The sequence below is a fragment of the Sciurus carolinensis genome, chromosome 11 (genome assembly GCF_902686445.1).
Source record: "Sciurus carolinensis chromosome 11, mSciCar1.2, whole genome shotgun sequence".
In the NCBI taxonomy this organism is placed as follows: Eukaryota; Metazoa; Chordata; class Mammalia; order Rodentia; family Sciuridae; genus Sciurus; species Sciurus carolinensis.
The window spans coordinates 91,600,141-91,621,789 of record NC_062223.1 but is presented as its reverse complement, the minus strand read 5'-3'; the positions used below and the strand labels follow the sequence as shown (position 1 = coordinate 91,621,789).

The 21,649-nt window shown below is 39.7% G+C and overlaps 1 pseudogene; it reads left to right on the top strand.

Annotated features, from left to right (window-relative positions):
• The first annotated feature begins 12,339 nt into the window (after positions 1 to 12,339).
• Positions 12,340 to 21,187, top strand: LOC124959627 (uncharacterized; annotated as a pseudogene).
• The last annotated feature ends 462 nt before the right edge of the window (positions 21,188 to 21,649 follow it).

Sequence of the window (21,649 nt, the reverse complement as noted above, 5' to 3'; positions counted from 1 at the left end):
TATGAATCCAGCTGCCATCTATCTTTGTTTCCCCAGAGATTACCTTCCTGCTTGGTTCTGAACTCTTGCTTCCTGTGGCCATGAATCATGGAATTCTTCTCCATCTCTGCTTGGACTCCTGTAAATGTTGTGTGAAGTGCTGGGTTAGGCTAGCACTTCCAAAGACAGGTCTGCTCCACCCCCTCCCCTTGTTCATGGTGAGGGCAAGAGGATTTTAGCAAAGTCTGGCTAGTAGCAATCCTTCTACAAGTTCCTTCTAAAAGGACTATTGTGACATTCTTACTACAGGGGTACTTCCTCTGGTTTAATTTGTTGCTATCTGGAGGCAGAGAGATGCTGTGTTGATTTAATTTCTTCTACAGCATCTGACCAACTATGGACTCTCCAAAATGGTTCCATACACAGCATGGCTTTCTATCCAAATTTGGGCTAAACTGTTTGATCTTCAAAGATGCTACTGCTCCTGTCACATTTTAATTTGTTCTGCTTTTCTTTCTAGCTGTTAAGGGATGAGCTTATGTGCTTTTCCTTTTATTCTTTCTCTCTGTTGTGTATCTCCCTTTAACAACCTGTTCTGCGTTTGGGGTTAAGGAATTCTGTCTTTATCTTCTGCTCCAGTAACCAAACTTCAAGTCTCTCCAGGTCTCAGACTGTCTAATATTAGAACATTTATTCTGTGATCCACCTCTCTGGTGAGCTGTTCCTTCACTGCCTCCTTTATGTGCTGTGAAGGGGTCAGGAATCACCACCTAGTTCTGCTCTGCCATCTTCTCCTCAGTTTTTTAAATTTTATTTTAAATTCTTAAGTTCTGCTTCTTTAAGTATTGATTCTGATTTTGTTGTATTTTGTGTCTTGAATTACTTTGTTATTCTTTAGCCCATTTTAAGTATTAAGTTTTTATCTGTTTCTTTTTTTTTTTTTCCATTTCTTGAGTATATTTTATTCCCATTTCTCTATAGGCATATATTTTTTTTTATTCAAGTTGTGTTTTCTTCATGGGATTTGATGTTAATAGTTTGAATGTCTCATTTTAATATAGAATTAGTATTCCTGAACTGTGAGTACTGATTTAGAAAATTTTTACAACTTTTTTGTTTTGTTTCTTCCATTTTTTTTCTATTACTAAAAACTTGACAGTTTAGAATTTAGAATTCTCCACCTCTAACACTTTTATCTGGACCATCTTCTTCCCTCTGCTCTGTCATTCTGGTATTCACTTTTGATTCCACTCCAAACAGTTTTTCCTCAGATTTGTGCCATGACCTGGAAGGGAGATCTCTTGGTTCCATTTTGAAAATTAGTAGAGAAAAAACAGCTTTAATTCCTTAAGGCCTTTCTATATAGATCACCTGCACTCAGTCACCCATAAGTTGTAGTTCTACATTAGTATACCAGGTTTTACAACAAATTTATGCTGCCATTCTTGGGGTTCTCCCACTGCCTTATTTCAATGTGATGATTTGAAAAGACCCAAAATCCATCCTGACACTGATGCTACCATATTCTGCTAATCCCTATATTCTTCATTTTTGAGAGGTTCCCCCTTTCCTTTGACCACTTTAAAGATATCATTGTATTATTTTCTGACTTCCATTATTCTGAAAACTACACTGAATATCATATTGCAAAGAGTTAACTAGTGTAATGCAATCATGCGTTTAGCAGGTTTAGGTATATATGTAGACAACTGACAAATGTTTCAAGAATAAATCTTGTTTTGTCTTTTTAGTTTGTTTTCATGACCTTTCTAGTAATAGGACTTTGAATCACAAGCATTGTGAGATTAAGGGAGCTCCTCCTTTCTAGGATAGTTCCAAGATTCGTATGCCTCCCTTATGTGCCTCAGGAAAAACTGAATGTTTGTCTTTGTCTTCTCTCCATTCCAATTTGTCATGCCAGCCCATGCAGAAGCTTTTAAAAATTCTGCTTATTTATTGATTTTTTTATACCTAGTAAAGTCTCTCTGCTGCACCCAAAGAGAAAAGATTAATAGCTCAACAAGAAAGAGTTCTTCTGTCTTGAAATATCAATTTATACTGGCTCATTTGCTTCCACACTTTCCAATGTTTTTAAAAATATAATAATATTACTTGTTCCTTTTTATAGTTGTTGAAATAGAAGAAATGTCTTGCCACTATTATATCCTACTACAAAATAAGCAATTTTATGATTATCTTTTTGGAAGTGTTATATTTTTCTTATAAGTTTGTATTAATTGTACATAATAATGGGGCTCAGTGTAACATTTCAAAGTATGCATATAAGATTCACTGATCAGCTTGCCTTTATTCAACATTTTAACCACCCTACCCAGTCTGTAGTAGTCAACATCCTACTATTTATTTATTTAACAGTACTGGAAATTAAACCCAGGGACTTTCTACCACTGACCTATATCCAGCACTTTTTATTTTTTATTTTGAGATATGGTCTTTCTAAGTCGCCCAGGCTGGACTCAAACTTTAAATTCTCCTATATCAGCCCTCCAGGGAGTTGGACTTTCAAGCATGTGCCACTATCTGAGGCACCATTCTACCTTCCCAGTAATGACACTTCCCACCAATGAGACACACACTCCAACCACAGGACTGATCTCCAAAGTAAACTTTGTATCCAAGTAACTTATGTAAATTTCTTTCCTTTTTCATTTTTCCTTTTTTTTGGGGGGAGGTAGGACTTTGCCTAAACCTTGAATACATTCATGGTTTACAATGACACATATCTTTCCACTGAAATGCTCTGTTATTCCTAAATAAATTTATTAATCACAGGAGATTCTCTCTGAATGTTATGTAGATTGATACGTGGTTCTTATAGTCTTAAGGTGGAATAAGGAGGGAAAAAAAGAAGGGCAATGTATGTACTTATTTTTACTGCATATGGATTTCCAGTTTTCTCAGCACCATTTGTTGAAGAAGCTATCTTTTCTCCATGTTTTTGGCATCATTGTCTAGTATGAGATAACTGTATTTATATAGTTAACTGTATTTATATATATTTGTCTCTGGGTACCATTGGTTTTCCTGCCTATTTTGATGCCAATACCACGCCACTTTTGTTACTATTACTCTATAGTATAGTTGAAGGTCTGGTATTGTGATATCACATGCTTCACTCTTTCTGCTCAGGATTGCTTTGGCTATTCTGGGTCTCTTATTCTTCCCGACGAATTTCATGATGTCTTCCATTCTTACAGTAAAAAAGTAAAGGCTTTTCATTTTCCTGTTTAACAAAGGAAGGGAGAAAAAACTGTCTCAAGAATCCCACCTTGGCAGACCCTAGAATTTTTCATTTCCAGCTTGGGAGATAGGACTTTGTATTTTCACATAGTATTTGTCTTCTTGGTATTTCTGATCATCTTGTACTTAGGCATTTATAATGAGTTTTAAAAGATTCCACCTTTTGGTCCCTTTCTTCCACCTAGGAGAAGTCTGCTTCTACTTTTCTTTAATAAAGCTTACTTTCTACTCTACGCTTGCTTCGGCGTGCTTCTCTGGCATTATACTTCAACACCTGAGAAATAGGACTCATCACTGGTAAATGCGGTTTCAGATTTGGAGGTCCTATCGAGATCTACCCTGAGGTAAGTAAGCTTCTCTCTCCATGCATGCCACATCTCTCTGAGGTGCATCTTTCTGTCTCTTTCTTTCTGGATGGTAAAATGGGCACCTGTCAGCTACTTAAATGCAGTTAGTGCAGCTGCCATCCTTCAAGACTCGGGTGAGAGGTTTCCCGGCCCAGACAAGTTTCCAATCACCTGCTCTTTGCAGACCAGGCATATTGAATTCTGCCAAGGCTGTTTCCTACTTTTCTGTCCAGGCCCAAAGCGCAATTGCCATCAATGCACAGTGTCCCTAGTCCTGATCTACCCAGGATGCATGGAGGTGGAGGAAAGGTTGGAACAACTGCAGGGTTCTCTGGCCCGGGCTACTCTCGGGTGGAGCCCAAAGGTTCCTTCTCCAGACTCCCCCTCCCAACCACCCGAAGGGGTATCCAGGATAATCAGTTGATGAATGGCACTGAGGGAAAGTGCCAATTACTTTTGTCTTCGTATGGGCCATACAGTCCTCCCCCCACATCCACTCCCTCCTGGATGTGTCCCCTTCCCTCGCCAATCAGACATTAAGCATTCAGATGGTAGGATCAAGAGAAAGACATGGGACAATAAGTAAGAAAATGCCCAGGTTACCTTTGTTTGCATATTTAGCCTTTGCTAGTTGGTTTAAAGTTTTCCTGTGCTTAAATGTGCTCAGTGTGTTCTAAGCTGCAAGGAGGATGTATTTTAAATCAATCCCTCCCTTGAATCCCTCAGAGAACAGGGTATTATATGTCTAACAATCAATAGGTGTTCCCTCACCCTCTGGAGATTCCTTTAGACTACAAAATAGGCAAGAAGATGTGCAATTTTTCTTTTGTTGTGGGTCTCTCTTAATTAGGAATTTATAGGGGCAGGGAGAAAAGCAGTAATGCCCTTAAGTCTGAATCCTCCAGGGGTCTCTAGCACAGGGCAAACTGGGACCCTAGTGCTTTGCCAAAGAAGCCAAAAATAACTTTGGCAAAGCCAGGTGGTGAGAGATGGGTTTTCTGGATTGGATTGAAGCTCAAACTTAGGGAGACGTCCCTAAAAATGATCTCTGGTGTGGGTGCCTGAGGTCCATTTTCCCTTTCTTCCACTCATATGGGAGCTTCACTCTCAACAGTTTGCCAGGTTCACCACTAGCCTGCATACTGAAAAACTGGGACAAATTTGACCCGCAGACACTCAAGAAAAAGTGCCTCATTTTCTTCTGCCACCAGGCCTGACCTCAATACAAACTCTCTGATGGAGAATTCTGGCCACCAGAAGGAAGTATAAATTTTGATACCTTTCTACAACTTGTTAGATTTTGCAAAAGGGAAGGAAAATGGTGTGAGGTACCTTATGTTCAAACCTTCCTTACTCTAAGGGAAAACCCCAAATTATGCCAACAATGTAAAGTAGACTTGGCCATAACCACAGCCATAAGGGAAGAAAAATTTAAAGAACCACCTATTAAGGGAAAGGAATCATGGCTCACCCCCCAAGCTCCATTTTTCTGCTAATGCTCATCAGCAGACCTCCTGTCCTCCATACTCTGGCCTTTCTCCATCTGCCCCGATGGACAGATCAAATATACTACCTCTCCAGGAGAGGCCAGGAGGAGAATTTGGACCAATTAAAGTACACAACTCTTTCTCCCTCTAAGATCTAGGACAGACAAAAGCAGACCTAGGGAAATTTTCAGAAGATCCAGATAAATATATTGAGGTATTTCAAAACCTATGCCAGGTGTTTGACCTCATCTAGAAAGATATTATACTGTTACTTAACCAGACTTTAACCTCCAATGAAAAGGAAGCCACCCTAAAAGCAGTTGAACAATTTGGGAATGACCTACACCTTGCTCATGCCCCAGGAGCCCAAACTAGATCTAAACCCAATTATCCATCAGGAGGACAGGCAATTCCAGAAATGATCCTGACTGGGATCCGAATGATGAACAGGATACTTGGAAGATCAGACATTTCCAAATGTTAGTCCTTGAGGCCCTTAAAAGAATCAAACAGTTCCAAGGTTTCTGAAATTATACAAGGTCCCCAGGAAAGCCCTGCTATTTTCATGGGGAAACTCAGGGAGGCAATGAGAAAACACACCACAGTGGATTCTGAATCCACAGAGGGCCACTTACTTTTAAAGGACAAATTTATCATTCGGTTGGCCCCAGACACTCGGAGGTCATTACAGAAATTGGCATATAGCCCTGATCCATCCTTAGATGATATCCTCCAACTTGCAACTTCTGTTTTTTATAATCGAGATGAAGAGGAAAAGAAAGAAAGAGTGTAGAGAAAAAAAAAAAAAAAAAACCAAGGCTAAAGCGCTGGTCTTAGCCCAAGAGGAGTTTGCTTCCCAGGTGAAAAAGGAGGAAAGTCTCAGGCCACAAAAGGGATTTGTTTCCATTGTAGAGAGGAGGGAAATTTCAAATGGGAATGTCCCCGAGCCAAACGGCCACCCCTGGAGCCCTGCCCTAAATGTCAAGGCAATCACAGTAAAAGTGACTGTTCTCGGGGGCATAGGTCCTCAAGGCCAGACTCTTTCACACAGGCCTGATGGGGCCCAGGGTTGACTCTAGTGGCTCCTGTGACTCCTATCACTAAGCATGAGCCCTGGGTATGCTTCTCCATAGGGAGCCAAGAGGTCAACTTCCTCTTAGATACTGGCGCCAGTTTTTCAGAGCTCACTTCTTATCCTGGACCTCTTTCCTCTAATACTATAACGGTGCAAGGGGTGTCTGGATGGCCTATTACCAGAAAGTTTACCCCATAGAATTGTGTGTGTGAGTTGTGAGTTGTGAGTTTTCTCATGCATTCCTGTTAGTCCCAGAATGCCCTACCCCTTTATTGGGAAGGGATTTACTTTCAAAACTTCAGACTTCCATTACAATAAATTTGGGACCATAAGGATCATTATGTTTACCTTTATTAGAATGTGATATAAACCCTGAAGTATGAACCACTGAAGGCAAGATTGGGTGGGCAAAAAGTGCAATCCCAATTAAAATAGTGTTAAAGGATCCCTCTGTCTTTCAACATCAGAGACAATAGCTGCTACGCTCAGAAACAAAAAAGGGCTTATTAAAGATCATCCAGAACTTCAAACAGCAGAAACTTTTAGTACCTTGTAACAGCCCATGCAATACGACGATTTTGGAAGTTCAAAAATAATGGAGAATAGCATTTAGTCCAAGACCTCAGAATAATTAATGAAGCAGTTGTTCTCCTCCACCCAGTAGTTCCTAATCCATATACTCTTATTATCTGAGATTCCAGCAACTGCTGCTTGGTTTACTCTGTTAGATTTAAAGGATGCCTTCTTTTGCATACCTCTGGACTCTCAGTCTCAGTATCTGTTTGCCTTCAAGGAAGCAGATAGTGGATCTCAATTAACCTGGACAGTACTTCCCCAAGGATTTAGAGATAGCCCCCCACTTATTTGGACAAACTCTGGCTAAGGACTTAACAAAATTCAGAGATAAGACATCTGCAATTGTTCTCCAATATGTGGATGATGATATCCACCCAGGAGGAATGTCAAAAGGCTACTACAGAACTCTTAAACTCCTTAGCCAATTAGGGTTATAAAGCCTCAAAAAAGAAAGCTCAATTATATCAACAACAGGTCCAATATTTAGGATTACAATATCTCAAGGAATCCGCAAACTAGGACAGGAAAGAATAACTCCGATAGGACAATAACTTCTGCCTTAGACCATAAGGCAACTCAGAGGCTTCCTAGGAATAACTGGATACTGCAGACTTTGGATTCCTGGGCATGGGGAATTAGCTAAGCCTCTTTACATCCTTCTGAAAGAAACTTTACACCAAGGAGCAACCACCCTAATATGGGAACCAGAACACATTAAAGCCTTTAAGACATTAAAAGGGGCCTTACTCCAAACCCCTGCCCTTAGTTTACCTACTGAAGAAAAATTTAACCTGTTTGTCACTGAAAGAGGAGGAATAGCCCCAGGAGTGGTAACTCAAAATAATAGATCTGTTCAAAAGCCAGTAGCCTATCTCAGCAAGGAACTTGACATGGTGTCTCGGGGATGACCCCACTGTGAGTAATTGCAATTGTAGCCCTACTAGTCCCTGAGGGCAATAAAATCACCCTGGGAAAAGACCTTATTGTCTACATTTCCCATGATCTCTCAGGAATTTTAAACACTAAAGGAAGACTATGGCTTTCAGACAATCGCCTTCTAAAATATCAGGCTTTACTTTTGGAAGGACCCATAACTCAGATAGAGGCCATGTCCTCCCAGACTTATCATGGGAAAAAATTTCTTAGCTCCTGGTTCTCTGGTACCTCCTGGTGGAAAACATTATTAGTTTCTGTCATCACCATCATATTCATTGGGGTGTTCCTATGCTGTGGCATTTACTGTTGCATTAATCTTATCCCAGTACTCCTAACTTCTTGTTTCTCTTATAGACTGCCCATCTCTCAAATGACCCTCCAGTCTATTATTTCTTAACCAGACTTTTACCATGGATCCCTCGATCAACCCAATTTCTAAAAGGGTACTCCAAACTGCTTGCCCCACGCTGTCCCCTTCCAGTTTGAAGCAGCCAGAGCAGTCATTGCCCCCTTTTCTTACAACAGTAAGGAGTTCCTAAAACTAGAGGGGGGAATGAAGCCAGAATTGGGGACAGGCAGTTAGTGTAGAATAGGGGATTGGTCAGATGGAGAAAATGGAGGCCATGAAAGTCATCTGCCTCTGGAAGTTGGAAACCGCCTGGGAGAATGGAATGTCAAGGACCTGCAGAAACCATTGATAACCAAATTTACCTGCCCTTGTCAGGAACTATAGACAAGGAGATACTAATTAATGCCCCCTGGGCCCTTACCTGCCTGAATCACCTTGGCCCTCCCCCTGCCCCATCTCTTCTCACTTTATGCAAAACCAGGCCTAATCCCGTAGGCAGGAAGGAAAGAGATAAGGGGGAAAGAATGGGAGAATAAAACCTATAAAAGGACAAGATTTGCTCAATTCAATGGATTCCGCCTTTGGGTCCCCTTCTTCCACCTGGGAGAAGTCTGTTTTTACTTTTCTTTAATAAAGCTTACTTTCTACTAAAAGGAAAAAATAATAATAATTTTATCCTATGTTTGTATTTGTTTTCCATGAGAAGTTTGGCCAGCATACCTAATCCAAAAATGCTTAAGCTATGCAAGTTATTAACATCTCTAACATAATTATTTAGAAAAACTCTACATGCATTCAGAGAAGAAAAACAAAAAAATCAATAGAGAAACAAAAATTATTCTAGCTTCTTCTTCTCTTTTGTAATAGCAAATACCAGAAAATAGTGGAGTTATAATTATGATAAAAACTTGGAAAAGGGTATTTGACCCTTAATACAGGTACACGTCTGTAATCCCAGTGATTTGGGTGAGGTGGGAGTTTGCAAGTTCAAAGCCAGCCTCATCATCTAAGCAAGGACCTCTGCAACTTAGTGAGACCCTGTCTCAAAATGAAAAATAAAAATGGCTGGAGATGTAGCTCAGTGGTACAGTGCCCCTGGGTTCAATCCCTAATACCAAGAAAAAACAAAAAGAATTCAGAAAATACATTACTCTAAATAAAATTAAGAAACTAAAATGAATAAAAGTCTGGTAAGATTATCAAAGTAAAGCATTCAAAATATTATGTAGAAATAATGCAAATATGGTCACAAACTGAAAATAAATTTCAAAAAATATAACTGCAAGAGATATATGACATGAAAAATAAAGACTTTTAATTCTCTTTATATTATTAATATCTGAGAAATAAAAAGAGATATCAGAAGAAATATGAATTTCTATTTATTAAGCTGTCACTGGCCGAAAATATTACATATATAAATTTAATTAATTCTTCATAACATTCCATTAAGTAGGTGAATTTATTTATTTTTTCTCCTTACTCTAAGAAGGTACCTCAATCAAAGTGGTTTGAAACCACACAAATTTATTACCTTACTAGAGCTCCATGTTAGAATACTTGTCTAACACTCACCAATATTGATCTCAATGGGCTCAATTCAGTGTGTCAGAGGGACGAACTGTGAACACATTGTGTTCTTTTATAAAGTGTCTAGAGGAAAATGTGTCCTTTCCTTCTTAACTTACAGAACCTGCCCACAGTCCTCAGATTATAGACTCCTTCCTCCCTACTCAAAGTCAGCAATAGCAGGTCAAATTCTTCTCACATCACATCATTCTAATTTCTGATTCTTCTCATTTTCAGGAAATTTGGGATTACATTTAAGCTATCTTGATATCCCTTATAATCTCTATATTTCCTTTTTATGCTTTTATTAGTGCATTAGTTATACATAATAGTTGAATACATTATGACATAATCGTACATTCATAGAATTTTACTCTATTTCAGTCCCCAGTGTCCCACGTTTACCTTTCCTCTCTGAACTCCCATTACCCTTACTCTACCCTACTGGTCTTCCTTTCACTCATTTATTTTTTATTTGTTCTTTATAGATATACATAAAGGTAGAATTCATTGTGGTGTACTTATACACACACATAGTATAACTTCACCAAATTCATTCTGCATTTTCTTCCCTTACCTGTCCTCCCCCTTCCCTCTCAATTTCCTTCTAATATTTCACTGATCTTCCCTTTATCTTAATGGACAATCTCTATTTTAAGGTCAGCTTATTAAATATTTGAAGTCTGGACAGCTCACAGAATGGGAAAAAAATCTTTGCCACATGCACCTCAGAGAGAGCATTAACCTCCAAGATATATAAAAAGCTCAAAATACTTAACACCAAAATAAAAATTGAAAAAAACAAATAGCTCAATCAATAAAGGGGTAAAGAAACTGAACAGACACTTCACAAAAGAAGAAATATGAATGATCAACAAATATATGGAAAAAATATTCAATATCATCAGCAATTAGAGTAATACAAATTAAAACCACACTGAGATTTCATATCACTCTAGTCAGAATGGCAGTTAGCAAGAATACAAGTAACAATATATGTTTGACAGGATGTGGGGGAAAAGGTACACTCATACATTGCTGGTGGCACTGCAAATTAGTGCAACTACTCTGGAAAGCAGAACAGAGATTCCTCAGAAAACTTGGAAGGAAACCACCATTTGCCAAGGAGTGATCCTGCTCCTTGACATATGCCCATAAGATTTAAAATTGGCATACTATAGTGATGCAGCCACATCAATTCATAAGAATTAAGTTATGGAACCAACATAGGTGCCCTTCTATAAATGAATGGATAAAGAAAATGTGGTACATATACACAAAGATTATTAGTCATAAAGAATAATAAAATTAAGGAATTTGCCAGTAAATGGAAGGAACTGGGGGACTATCATGCTAAGTGAAACTAAGCCAATCCCAAAAAACCAAAGGCCAAATATTCTCTCTAATGTGCAGATGCTGACTCACAATAGGCAGGAGAGGGGAGTGGAAGTTCACCAGATTGGACAGTGGGGAATGGAGGGAAGGAAGTGGGGATGGAAATAGGAATGATAGTAGGATGAATTGAACATAACTTTCTTATGTTCATATATAAATATATAACCAGTATAACTCCATATCATGCATGACAAGAATGGGCAGTAATATTCCATGTATGAATGATATGTCAAAATCAATCTACTGTCATGTATAACTAAAAAGAATAAAAAAGAAAAAAGAGATTTTAAGTCCATCTGCAAACTTAGCTCCAATTTACCATGTAACAAACATATTCATAGTTCTGGGAATTAAGATGTGAAAAACTTTGAGGAATGATTATTCTATCACAGACTATCCTCCATTCCCCTAAAATTCATGTCACTCAAGGTCCTCAAAATTCAGAACCTGTTACAACATTAACTTAGAGTTCCAACTCTCATCTCAATCCTATCAGCTCAAAAGTCCCAAATCTCATATCTAAATCAACTAAATAAATATGGGTAAATTTCTGGATATGATTACTCAGTGGTACAATTTTCCCCATGTATGAACCCGTGAAACTTAAGATGACAATATTGTATCCATTTGACAAATGAAACCTACTAAGTTAAAGTAACTTCCCTAAATCCACAGTTATTAAGATTCAGATTCTAATCTGTATTCATCACCAAAGTTCATGATATTCTTAACTAGTTAGCAAGCATGAATTTCCTCATTTTACAATTGAAAAGTTCAAAAGTACTTATTTCATAGGGAAATAAATATATTAGATAGAGGTGTTAAATATTTCTATTTCTATGATCCAGAGATAGAAGCCAAGAACAAATCTGGGTAAAAACATTCTGATGGGACACCATTTTCAACTGCATCATACAAACATAATAGTGACATTATAGTATGCTAAACAATGCTCTGCCTTTCCAAGATGCCCACATACTTAAATCTGTGAAGAACGTTTTCTTATTTGTTGAAGAATTTTGTTGATAGTGGTTTTCGTTCATTACTTTGAAAGTGTTAAACTTTTGACTATTGGCCTCCATAGTTAAGTGTTACTCTTAAAGACTTCTTTGTACATGATGATTCATTTCACTCTTGGCTGCTTTCAAGATTTTCTTATTGATTTTTGCTTTTGACACTTTTATTTTGTATATCTGTTAATACCAGAGTTCATCCTAACTAGAGCTCAATGAGTTTCTCAGATGTGTAATGTTTTCACCAGATCTGAGAAATTTTCAGACATGTATTTTCAAATATCCTTCCCCTTTTTGTCCTCTCTCCTCTTCCTCTGGAACTCTTGTTATATATATACTGGTGTAAGGAAAAATGCAGCTCAGCTTGGGACCCGCAGCAGTTCCAGCCCCTTCCACAGAACTGCCGCTCCGCATGCCCATCTCAGTTGCGCTCGACAATAGCTCCCAGAAAAATCAACAGGCGGGCACAGGGTCTCACGCAAGAGACTTTATTATGCAGACGACTAGCACGTCTGTTCCGGGGTGAAAAGAAAGGAAAAGAGAAAGATGACGTGGATGCTTCTCCCAGATATTGGAATCTCCTGGGCTGGAAGGAACCAATAGCGGAGGAGAATACTTGCAAGATGGCTGATGAACCAATAGCTAGCTAGCATGTTAGGACATAACTTGGGAAGCAGGAAATGGCTATAGCGTAGGCCAGAAATTCCCATAAAGTAAGAGGTGGGCAGAGCACAGATTGACAAGTGGTTGGGAGGCAGGGAGAAATGGCTGCACCTGAAAGGGCAGAGTATCAGTTTTGTATTACAGCTGGTATGTGTGAAAATGTTCTACGCATTTGAGACTCTGGTTACTTTTCTTCATTTTTATTTCTTTTCCTATTCCACAGACTGGATACTGTCAACTGATCTATATTAAAATTAACTTATTCTTTTTGTACAAGGCCTACTCTGATGTTAAACTTCTGTAGTAAATCTTTCACTTGTCATTGTGCTTCTCAATTCCGTAAGTTTCACTTGGTTCAATGTCTTTTTAATGATAATGTATGTTGATATATTAGTCTCATATTTTCTTTTTCTTTCTTTCTTTTTTTTTTTTTTTTTTTTTGTGGTATCAGGGATTGAACTCAGGGGCACTCAACCACTTAGCCACAACCCCAGCCCTGTTTTTATTTTATTAAGAGACAGGATCTAACTGAGTTGGTTAGCAACTTGCCATTGCCGAGGCTGGCTTTGAACTCAATACTTCTGCTTTAGTCTCCAGAGTCAGTGGGACTACAGGTGTGGACCACCATGCCTGGCCCAGTCTCAAATTTTGTATTTATTGTTTAGACATAGTGTTATGATTTGAATCTGTAATGTCCCCCAATGGATCATGTGTTGATTATGTGGTCCCCAACACAGCAAAGTTCACAGTTGGGCTCTTGGGAAGTGATTGAATCATGAAGTCTCTGACATCATCAATGGATTAAACCATTAATAGATTCATAACTTTTATGATTTGGATCTGGAATGTCCCCTCAAAAGTTTGTATGTTGGAAGTAAGATTCCCAAAAAGCAAGGTTCAGAGGTTGAACTTTTAGGAAATGATTGAATCATGAGAACTCTCACCTCGTCAGTGGATTAATCCATTTGGTTGATTAATAATTTGAATAGATTTACTGGAAGGTGATGAAAACTGTGTGCAGGTAGGGAATGACTAAAGTAAGTAGATTACTGGAGGTATAGCCTTAGGGGCTACATCTGTTCCTTGGCCATCTCTCTTTATCCCCAGTATAAGCTGAACAGCTTTCCTCTACCACATCCTTCTACCATGGTGTTCTACCTTACCTCAGGCCTGGAGCAATAAAGTCAGTTGACCACTAACTGAGACCTCTGCAACTCAGTCAAAATAAATATTTCCACTTCTAATTTGTCCTTGTCAGGTATTTTGGTCACAGTGATGAGGTAACGGTGATGAAAAGCTAACTAACACAATGACTGATAGCATTATTGGGAAATGGTGGAAACTGTAGGAAAGAGGGCCTTGTAGGCAGATTACTGAATACATGTCCTGGAACAGTATTCCTTATGCCAGGAATTTTGTTGCAGTCACAAAAAATGATATGCATGATACCCTTTTTATATTTGAAACACATTTATCATCATCAATATCTTTGTTGAATAAGTCCTAAGTCTTCCAAAGGGTCGTTTTCTAACATACTACCCTCTGCCCAAATATGAGCCATTCTTGATCTCATTGATCTATTTATTCTATTGATCTCATAATTTTTGTATTGAAAACTGGGTGTTTTATATTATATAATGTGTGAACTCTAAAAGTAAGAGTCCCCCCACTTCCTAGGATTTCTTTTGTTGGTCATTTATGCTATTGCTTAATTTTTTTCCTAGACTAATTCTGCAGAGTTTTCTATCCCTATTATGTGTCTCCTGCTCTGTCAGCTTTGTGATTAGCTACTGACAGATTTTCATATATGCTTAAATGAATAAGCCTTGTATTCTCTCTTGAGATTCTCTGTCCTCCATACATTAATCTTCTCTTTCTACTTGCATCAGTTCTCAAGGTTGGGCAGTAGTGACAAATTGGGATCTTCTCTGCTTATTCTTCACATGCACACAATCCTGTCCATGCATGTAGCTTTTTTAGAGTTCTTCAGGAATTTCATGTTTTTGACTCTTAAGTAATCTCACAGTTCAAATCCTGTTAAAGTTTTTATTCTTATTTGCTTCAAATGGTAACACCTCCTCGGGCAGCTGCCATATAACACTATCATTGCTATTTTCAGCAACCTTTCTGAAGACAAGATTTTTCCCAACAAGCAACTTCTGAGTAGGTCACACGATCATACCATGAAAATGGAAATTTTCAAGGAGTTGTCAGAAAGATCAGTAGTGCCATCAAACTGAGGATGGGGATTTTGAAGAATCTAAAATAATTCTATCCCCTGCAGTTTTGCTAGATTTCACAGCAACCATTTAGCCAGTGAGAATGAAAATAGAGTAAAATGCCATATAGCTTGACGTTCTAGGCAACATTTAGCTCTTTTATAGAAAAACTTGTTATGGGGCGCAACTTAAGAACAGATCTATCACCACTGAGAAGTTCAAATTTGAGAGTCTTTATTAAACCAGCTGGCTTAATTTATTTATTATTAATTATTTATTAATTTGTCTCACAAAATGCCCCAAAAAATGGCTACTGGGAGAACAGCCCTGACCATAGGGTTGTAGGGGTTCTTATACCAAAAATCACATCAATCATAAGTGTCTGATGCTATGATTCAAAATTACAAACTAACATCATGAGATCATCAACAGAAGGGGAGGTGGGTCAAAATGACCCTTACCTAGGTACAAACTAAAGAATGGTTACTAATGTCCAGACAATCACTACATGGTACATTGTTTAGAAGCAACAGGAATCAAGAGAGAGCAACTTCTCATTACATATGAATTGTTATTTTGTATTGCTTAACATGTCACGCTAAGTAACTGATGATGGGTACAGAAGCAGGGTGTTCCCACGGGAGAAGTTTATTTCCTATATAACATGGAATCTCAGAGCAAAATGGAGTCTGGAGTCTGTTTAGTCATTTCCCTTATAGTTTGGCCTATAACATTCTCATGGAGTCAGATCTGTCAGCCCATCACAAACTGCTTTCTGATTATCGCAAGGCTGGCTAATTTCAAGTGTATTAAAAAAGTTTTCTGGGTAAATTTTGCCATTGCTTTTATGGATGTGTAATGGTTAATTTGAATTGTCAACTTGATTGAATTAAGAGATGACTATGATTAAGAGGCTTCTGGGTGTGTCAATGAGGGCATGTCTAGGAATGATTGGGATGTGGGAGAGTGAACTGAAGACTCTCCCTAAGTGTGGGCAGTACAGTCCAATAGGATGGTGGCTTGGATGGAATAAAAGTTGGAAGAATAAGCAAGCAGATGCAGATGCAAGCTCAATTCTTCTTGAATGAATTCTTGATTGCTGCTTTGATCACCTGAGGATATTGGACTCTTGCGTCTTCACTCTTCCAAAGCAGACTCTGCCAGTGATTCTCCAGGGAGTTTCCAAAAGCCTTGATCTCAGACTAGGGTAGCACTGTTGATCCTTCTTTTTCTGGGGCTTCCACCTCTTGGACTGTGCATGGATGTGTAAAGGCTAATTTGAATTGTCAACTTGATTGAATTAAGAGATTAAGAACATCTGGTTCTTCCAGCTCTTTAACCTGCAGACAGCCATTGTGGACTATTCAGCTTCTGATCATATAAACCAAACTAATAAATTCCCTTTTTATAATCATACTTCCTGTTGATTCTGTTCCTCTAGAGAACCCTGACAAAGAAATTGGTAGCTTGAGTGGCTCTGGAGAAACAGAATTGTAAGGATGAATTTCCTTAGTTGGTTTTGTGGGTTTTGGAGTTGACTGTCTAAATTGGTTAGACCTAAAGTTACTAAAGTCTCTCCTATTTGTACTATGGAGAGCACTGATAATTCATGGTGTGGACTGTTTAAAGAGATTCACAAAGGAAATGTAGTTGATGCTCCCATTTCACCATATAAAAATTAAGGCATTTAGTGACTCTATAACTTTGAACAGTTCTGGAAAATTAAGAAACATGATGATGTCGGTTGGTTGCTTCTGGCTTCACTGGACAAAGTAACAAGCGAAAATGATGAGTTCAGAAATTCAGTTTCTCAGTTGCACATGTGCATAACTGATCTGAAAGCTGCTAAGTGTGTTATGAAGGAGACTTTTCTCTCTTGGAGTCACAGTGCTGAGGTTGCTGAAAACCAAACACAAACCCTTAATGCTGCAATTGGCTGAATTAAGACAAAAGTTTAACTCTCAGCCTTGGAAAGTGTCTGCAGATAAAGTGAGAGCACTACTTGGAAAAGAATGGGATCTTGCAGGTTGGGATGGCAATATGTGGGAGAAGTCTGAAGGGGTTGGGGATGTTGAACTCCCATAATTCTGATGAGTTTATTTTTCCACAATTTGTTCAGTTCCCACCCTTAGCCAAGATTGAGACATCCCTACCCCCACCCTGTGGCATTGGCTTCTCTACCCTCCCTGGAGGAAACTAACCCTGCTTTGTTTATGGAAACAGTAAAAACCTTCTGTGATTCAGTTACTCAGTATGAAAATGTTGATACTTCTCAGGACCCACCCTCACTACCCACTTTTGCCTCCAGGCCGATAACCAGATCCAAATCTAAACAGGTCTCTACAGGTGAGGTAGAGTGTGACCCATGGGGAGGCACACTACATTTCGAAGAACTTCTTGAGTTTTCTAATTCATACAAGCAGAGGTCTGGGGAACACATGTGGGAATGAATTTTAAAGGTGTGGGATAGTGATGGAAGGAACATAAACTTAGATCAGGCTGAATTTATTGATATTAGCCCACTAAGCAGAGATTATAGATTTAATGTAATAGTTTGCAGTGTTAAAAAAGGTACTAATAATTTGTTTGCCTGATTGACTGAGGTATGGGTCCAGAGATGGCCTACTATGAGCTGGAAATGCCTAATACCACTTGATTTACTGTTGATGAGGGAATTCAGAGGCTCAGAGAGATTGGAATACTGGGGTGGATCTGTCATGTATGGCCTTCTTCTCCATACATGGGGAGTCCAGAAGACGTGCACTTCACCAAAAAGTATAAGAAACAAATTTGTGAGGGAAGCACCAGCATCCTTGAAGAGCTCTATCAACGCTCTTCTTCATATGCCAGACCTTACAGTGGGAACTGTGGTAAATCAATTTGAAGACTTAAATGTGATGGAAATGATTGGATCTTGGGGAGGAAGAGGCTAAGTGGGAGTTCTCAATCACCAAAGACAGGGTGGTTGTGGTTACCATAATGGACAGCAACAGTGAAGAAATGGGCCCAATGTTCTGACTATGTAGATCTCTGGCATTGGCTAATTAATCATAGTGTTTCTAGAAGCCAAATAAATGGGAAACCCACACAATTCTTACTTGACTTATATAAGCGGAAAAATTCCAGGGTCTTTTATCAGGGTAACTCTGCATTGAAGAAAAGGCAATGATCAGACCTTTCAGGGACTACTAGACACAGACTCTGAACTGATATTGATTCCGGGAGACTCAAAACATCATTGTGGCCCTCCAGTAAAAGTAGGAGCTTATGGAGGTCAGGTGATCAATGGAGTTTTGTCCAAAGTCTGACTTACAGTGGGTCCAGTGTGCCCTCCAAATCATCCTGTGGTTATTTGCCCAGTCCCGAAAAGCATAATCAGGATAGATATACTCAGCACTTGGCAAAACACCCAAATTAGTTCCCTAACCTGTGGAGTGAGGTATTACGATGGGAAAGGCCAAACGGAAGCCTCTGGAGTTGCCTATACCTGGGAAAATAGTGAATCAAAACCAATACTGCATTCCTGAAGGGATTTCAGAGACTAGTGCCACCATCAAGGACTTGAATGATGTGAGGGTGGTGATTCCCAAAACATCTCCATTTAACTCTCCTGTTTGGCCTGTGCAGAAGACAGATGGGTCTTGGAGAATGAAAGTTGATTATCGTAAACTTAATCAGGTGGTGACTTCAATTGCAGCTGCTGTACCAGATGTGGTTTCTTTGCTTGAACAGATTAATACATCTCCTGGTACCTGGTATGCAGCTATTGATTTGGCAAATGCATTTTTCTCCATTCTGGTGCCTAATGACCACCAGAAACGATTTGCTTTCAGTGGGCAAGTTCAGCAAAATACCTTCACCATCTTCCCTCAGGGGTATGTCAACTCTCCAGCACTGTGTCACAGCTTAATTTGCAGAGATCTTGTTCATCTTTCTCTTCCACAAGATATTACACTGGTCCATTACATTGATGACATTATATTAAATGGACAAACGGAGCAGGAGGTTGCAAGCACTTTGAACTTACTAGTGGAGCATTTGCATATCAGAGGATGGGAAATCCCACTAATATTCAGGGACCTTCGACTTTAGTAAAGTTTCTATGTGTCCAGTGGTATAGGGCCTGCAGAGATATTCCTTCCAAGGTAAAGGATAAGTTGTTGCATCTGGTCCCTCATACAAATAAGAAGCACAACACCTGCTGGGCCTATTTGGACTTTGGAGGTAGCACATTCTTCACTTGGGTGTATTACTTCAGTCCATCTCCCAAGTGACTAGAAGAGCTTCTTATTTTGAGTAGGGTCCAGAACAGAAGGGTCTGTAACAGATCCAGGCTCTGCTCTGCCACTTGAGTCATATGACCTGGCAGACACAAAGGTATTTGAATGTCAGTGGTAGATAGCGACACTGTCTGGATCTTAGGCAGGTCCCCATAGGTGAATCACAGAAGAGGTCATTGGGAGTTTGGAGTAAGGCCCTGCCATCATTCTCAGACAACTACTCTCTCTTTGAGAAACAGCTTTTGGCCTGTTAATGGGCCTTAGTGGAAACTGAACACTTGACCATGGATTACTAGGTTACTATGATACCTGAGCTGCCCATCATGAAATGGTTGTTATCTGATCCACCAAGCCATAAAGTTGGAACACAACACAACAGAACTCCATCACCAAGTGGAAGTGGTATACACGTGATCAGGCACAGGCAGGACCTGAAGGCACAAATAGGTTGCATGAAGAAGTACCCAAATGCCCATGATTACTACTCTAGCTGTAGTACCTTCTATCCCTCAGCATGAACCTATGGCTTCATGGGGTGAACATTATGTCAACTGACAGAGGAAGAGAAGACTGGGGCTTCACGGACGGTTCTTCACGATACATAGGTACCACCTAGAAGAGGACAGCTGCAGCACTGCTGCACCTTTCAACCCCGGACAGTGGTGAAGGGAAATCTTCACAATGGGCTGAACTTTGGGCAGTACATTTGGTTGTGCATTTTGCCTGGAAGGAAAAATGGTCATATGACTGACTGTACACTAACTCATGAGCTGTAGCCAATGGTTTGGCTAGATGGTCAGGGAACTGGTAAGGACATCATTGGAAAATTGGTGACAAGGACAACTGGGGAAGAGGTATGTGGATAGACCTCTCTGAATGGGAAAAGGATGTGAAGATATTTGTCTCATGTAAATGCCCACCAAAAGGAGAGCACAGCAGAGGATTTTAATAATCAGGTAGATAGGATGACCCAATCTGTGGATAGTAGTCAACCTCTTTCCCAGCCACCCCTTGTCATTACCAAATGGGCTCATGAACAAAGTGGTCATGGTGGTAGGGATGGTTGTTATGCATGGGCTCAGCAGCATGGATTTCCACTCACCAAGGCTGATTTGATTACAGCTACTGCTGAGTGCCCAAGTTGCCAGCAGCAGAGACCAACACTAAGCCCTGATATGTCATCATTCCCTTGGGAGATAAACCAGCAACCTGGTGGCAGATTGATTATATAGGACCACTTCCTTCATGGAAGGGGCCGTGATTTGTCCTTACTGGAATAGACACTTATTCTGGGTATTGAATTGGCTCTGGTTCATGTAGTGCTTCAGCCAAAATGACCATCTGTGGACTGATGAAATGACTTCTCCACCATCATGGTATTCTCCACAGCAATGCTTTGGACCAAGGAACTCACTTCACAGCCAAAGAAGTGAGGTAGTGGGCTCATGCTCATAGGATTCACTGATCTTACCATGTTCCCCACCATCCTGCAGCAGCTGGTTTGACAGAATGATGAAATGGGCTTTTGAAGATGCTATTACAACACCAGCTAGGTGGCAAAACCTTGCAGGACTTGGGCAAGGTTCTTCAGAAGGCTGTCTATTCTCTGAGTCAGTGTCCACTATATGGTACTGTCTCTCTTATTGCTAGAATTCATAGGTCCAGGAATCAAGGGGTGGAAACAGGAATGGTGCCACTCACCATTACCCCCAGTAACCCACTAGGAAAGTTTTTGCTTCTTGTCCCTGCAACCTTATCCTCTGCAGGCCCAGAAGTCTTAGTTTCAGAAAGAGGAATGCTTTGGTTGGGAGATACAATGATTTCATTAAACTGGAAGTTAAGACTTCCCCCTGGCCACTATGGGCTCCTCATGCCTCTGAGTCAAGAGTTGATGAAGGAAGTTACAGTGCTGGCAGAGGTGACTGACCCAGATTACCAAGGGGACACTGGCCTACTACTCCACAGTGAAAGTAAGGAAGAGTACTCCTGGAGTACAGGAGATCACTTAGGGCATCTGTTGGTATTACCCTGCTATTAAGGTCGATGGGAAACTACAATAACCCAATCCAGGCAGGACAACAAATTTCTAAGACCCTTCAGGAATGAAGGTATGGGTCACACCTCCAGGTAAGGAGCCAAGACCTGCTGAGGTACTTGCTGAAGGTAGAGGGAATACAGAATGAGTAGTAGAAGAAGGTAGTCATAAATACCAACTACGGCCAAGTGACCAGTTATAGAAATGAGGATTGTAACTACCATGGATATTTCTTCCCTGTTCCATTATGAATATGTTTGTGCATACTTACACATGTATTAAGAGGAAATGCTTGTTACTGTCCTGTTATTCATCATGTAGTGTAGTATTGATTGACTTAACATTAGTAATGTTTCTGTTTTTTTCTTCTAATCTGGGGAGATAACTAGTATGTTTTCAGTTGTATGAAGGATAGTTAGGCGGAATTATGTGTTGATTTGGAGATTAAGTATGATGTAAAGAATC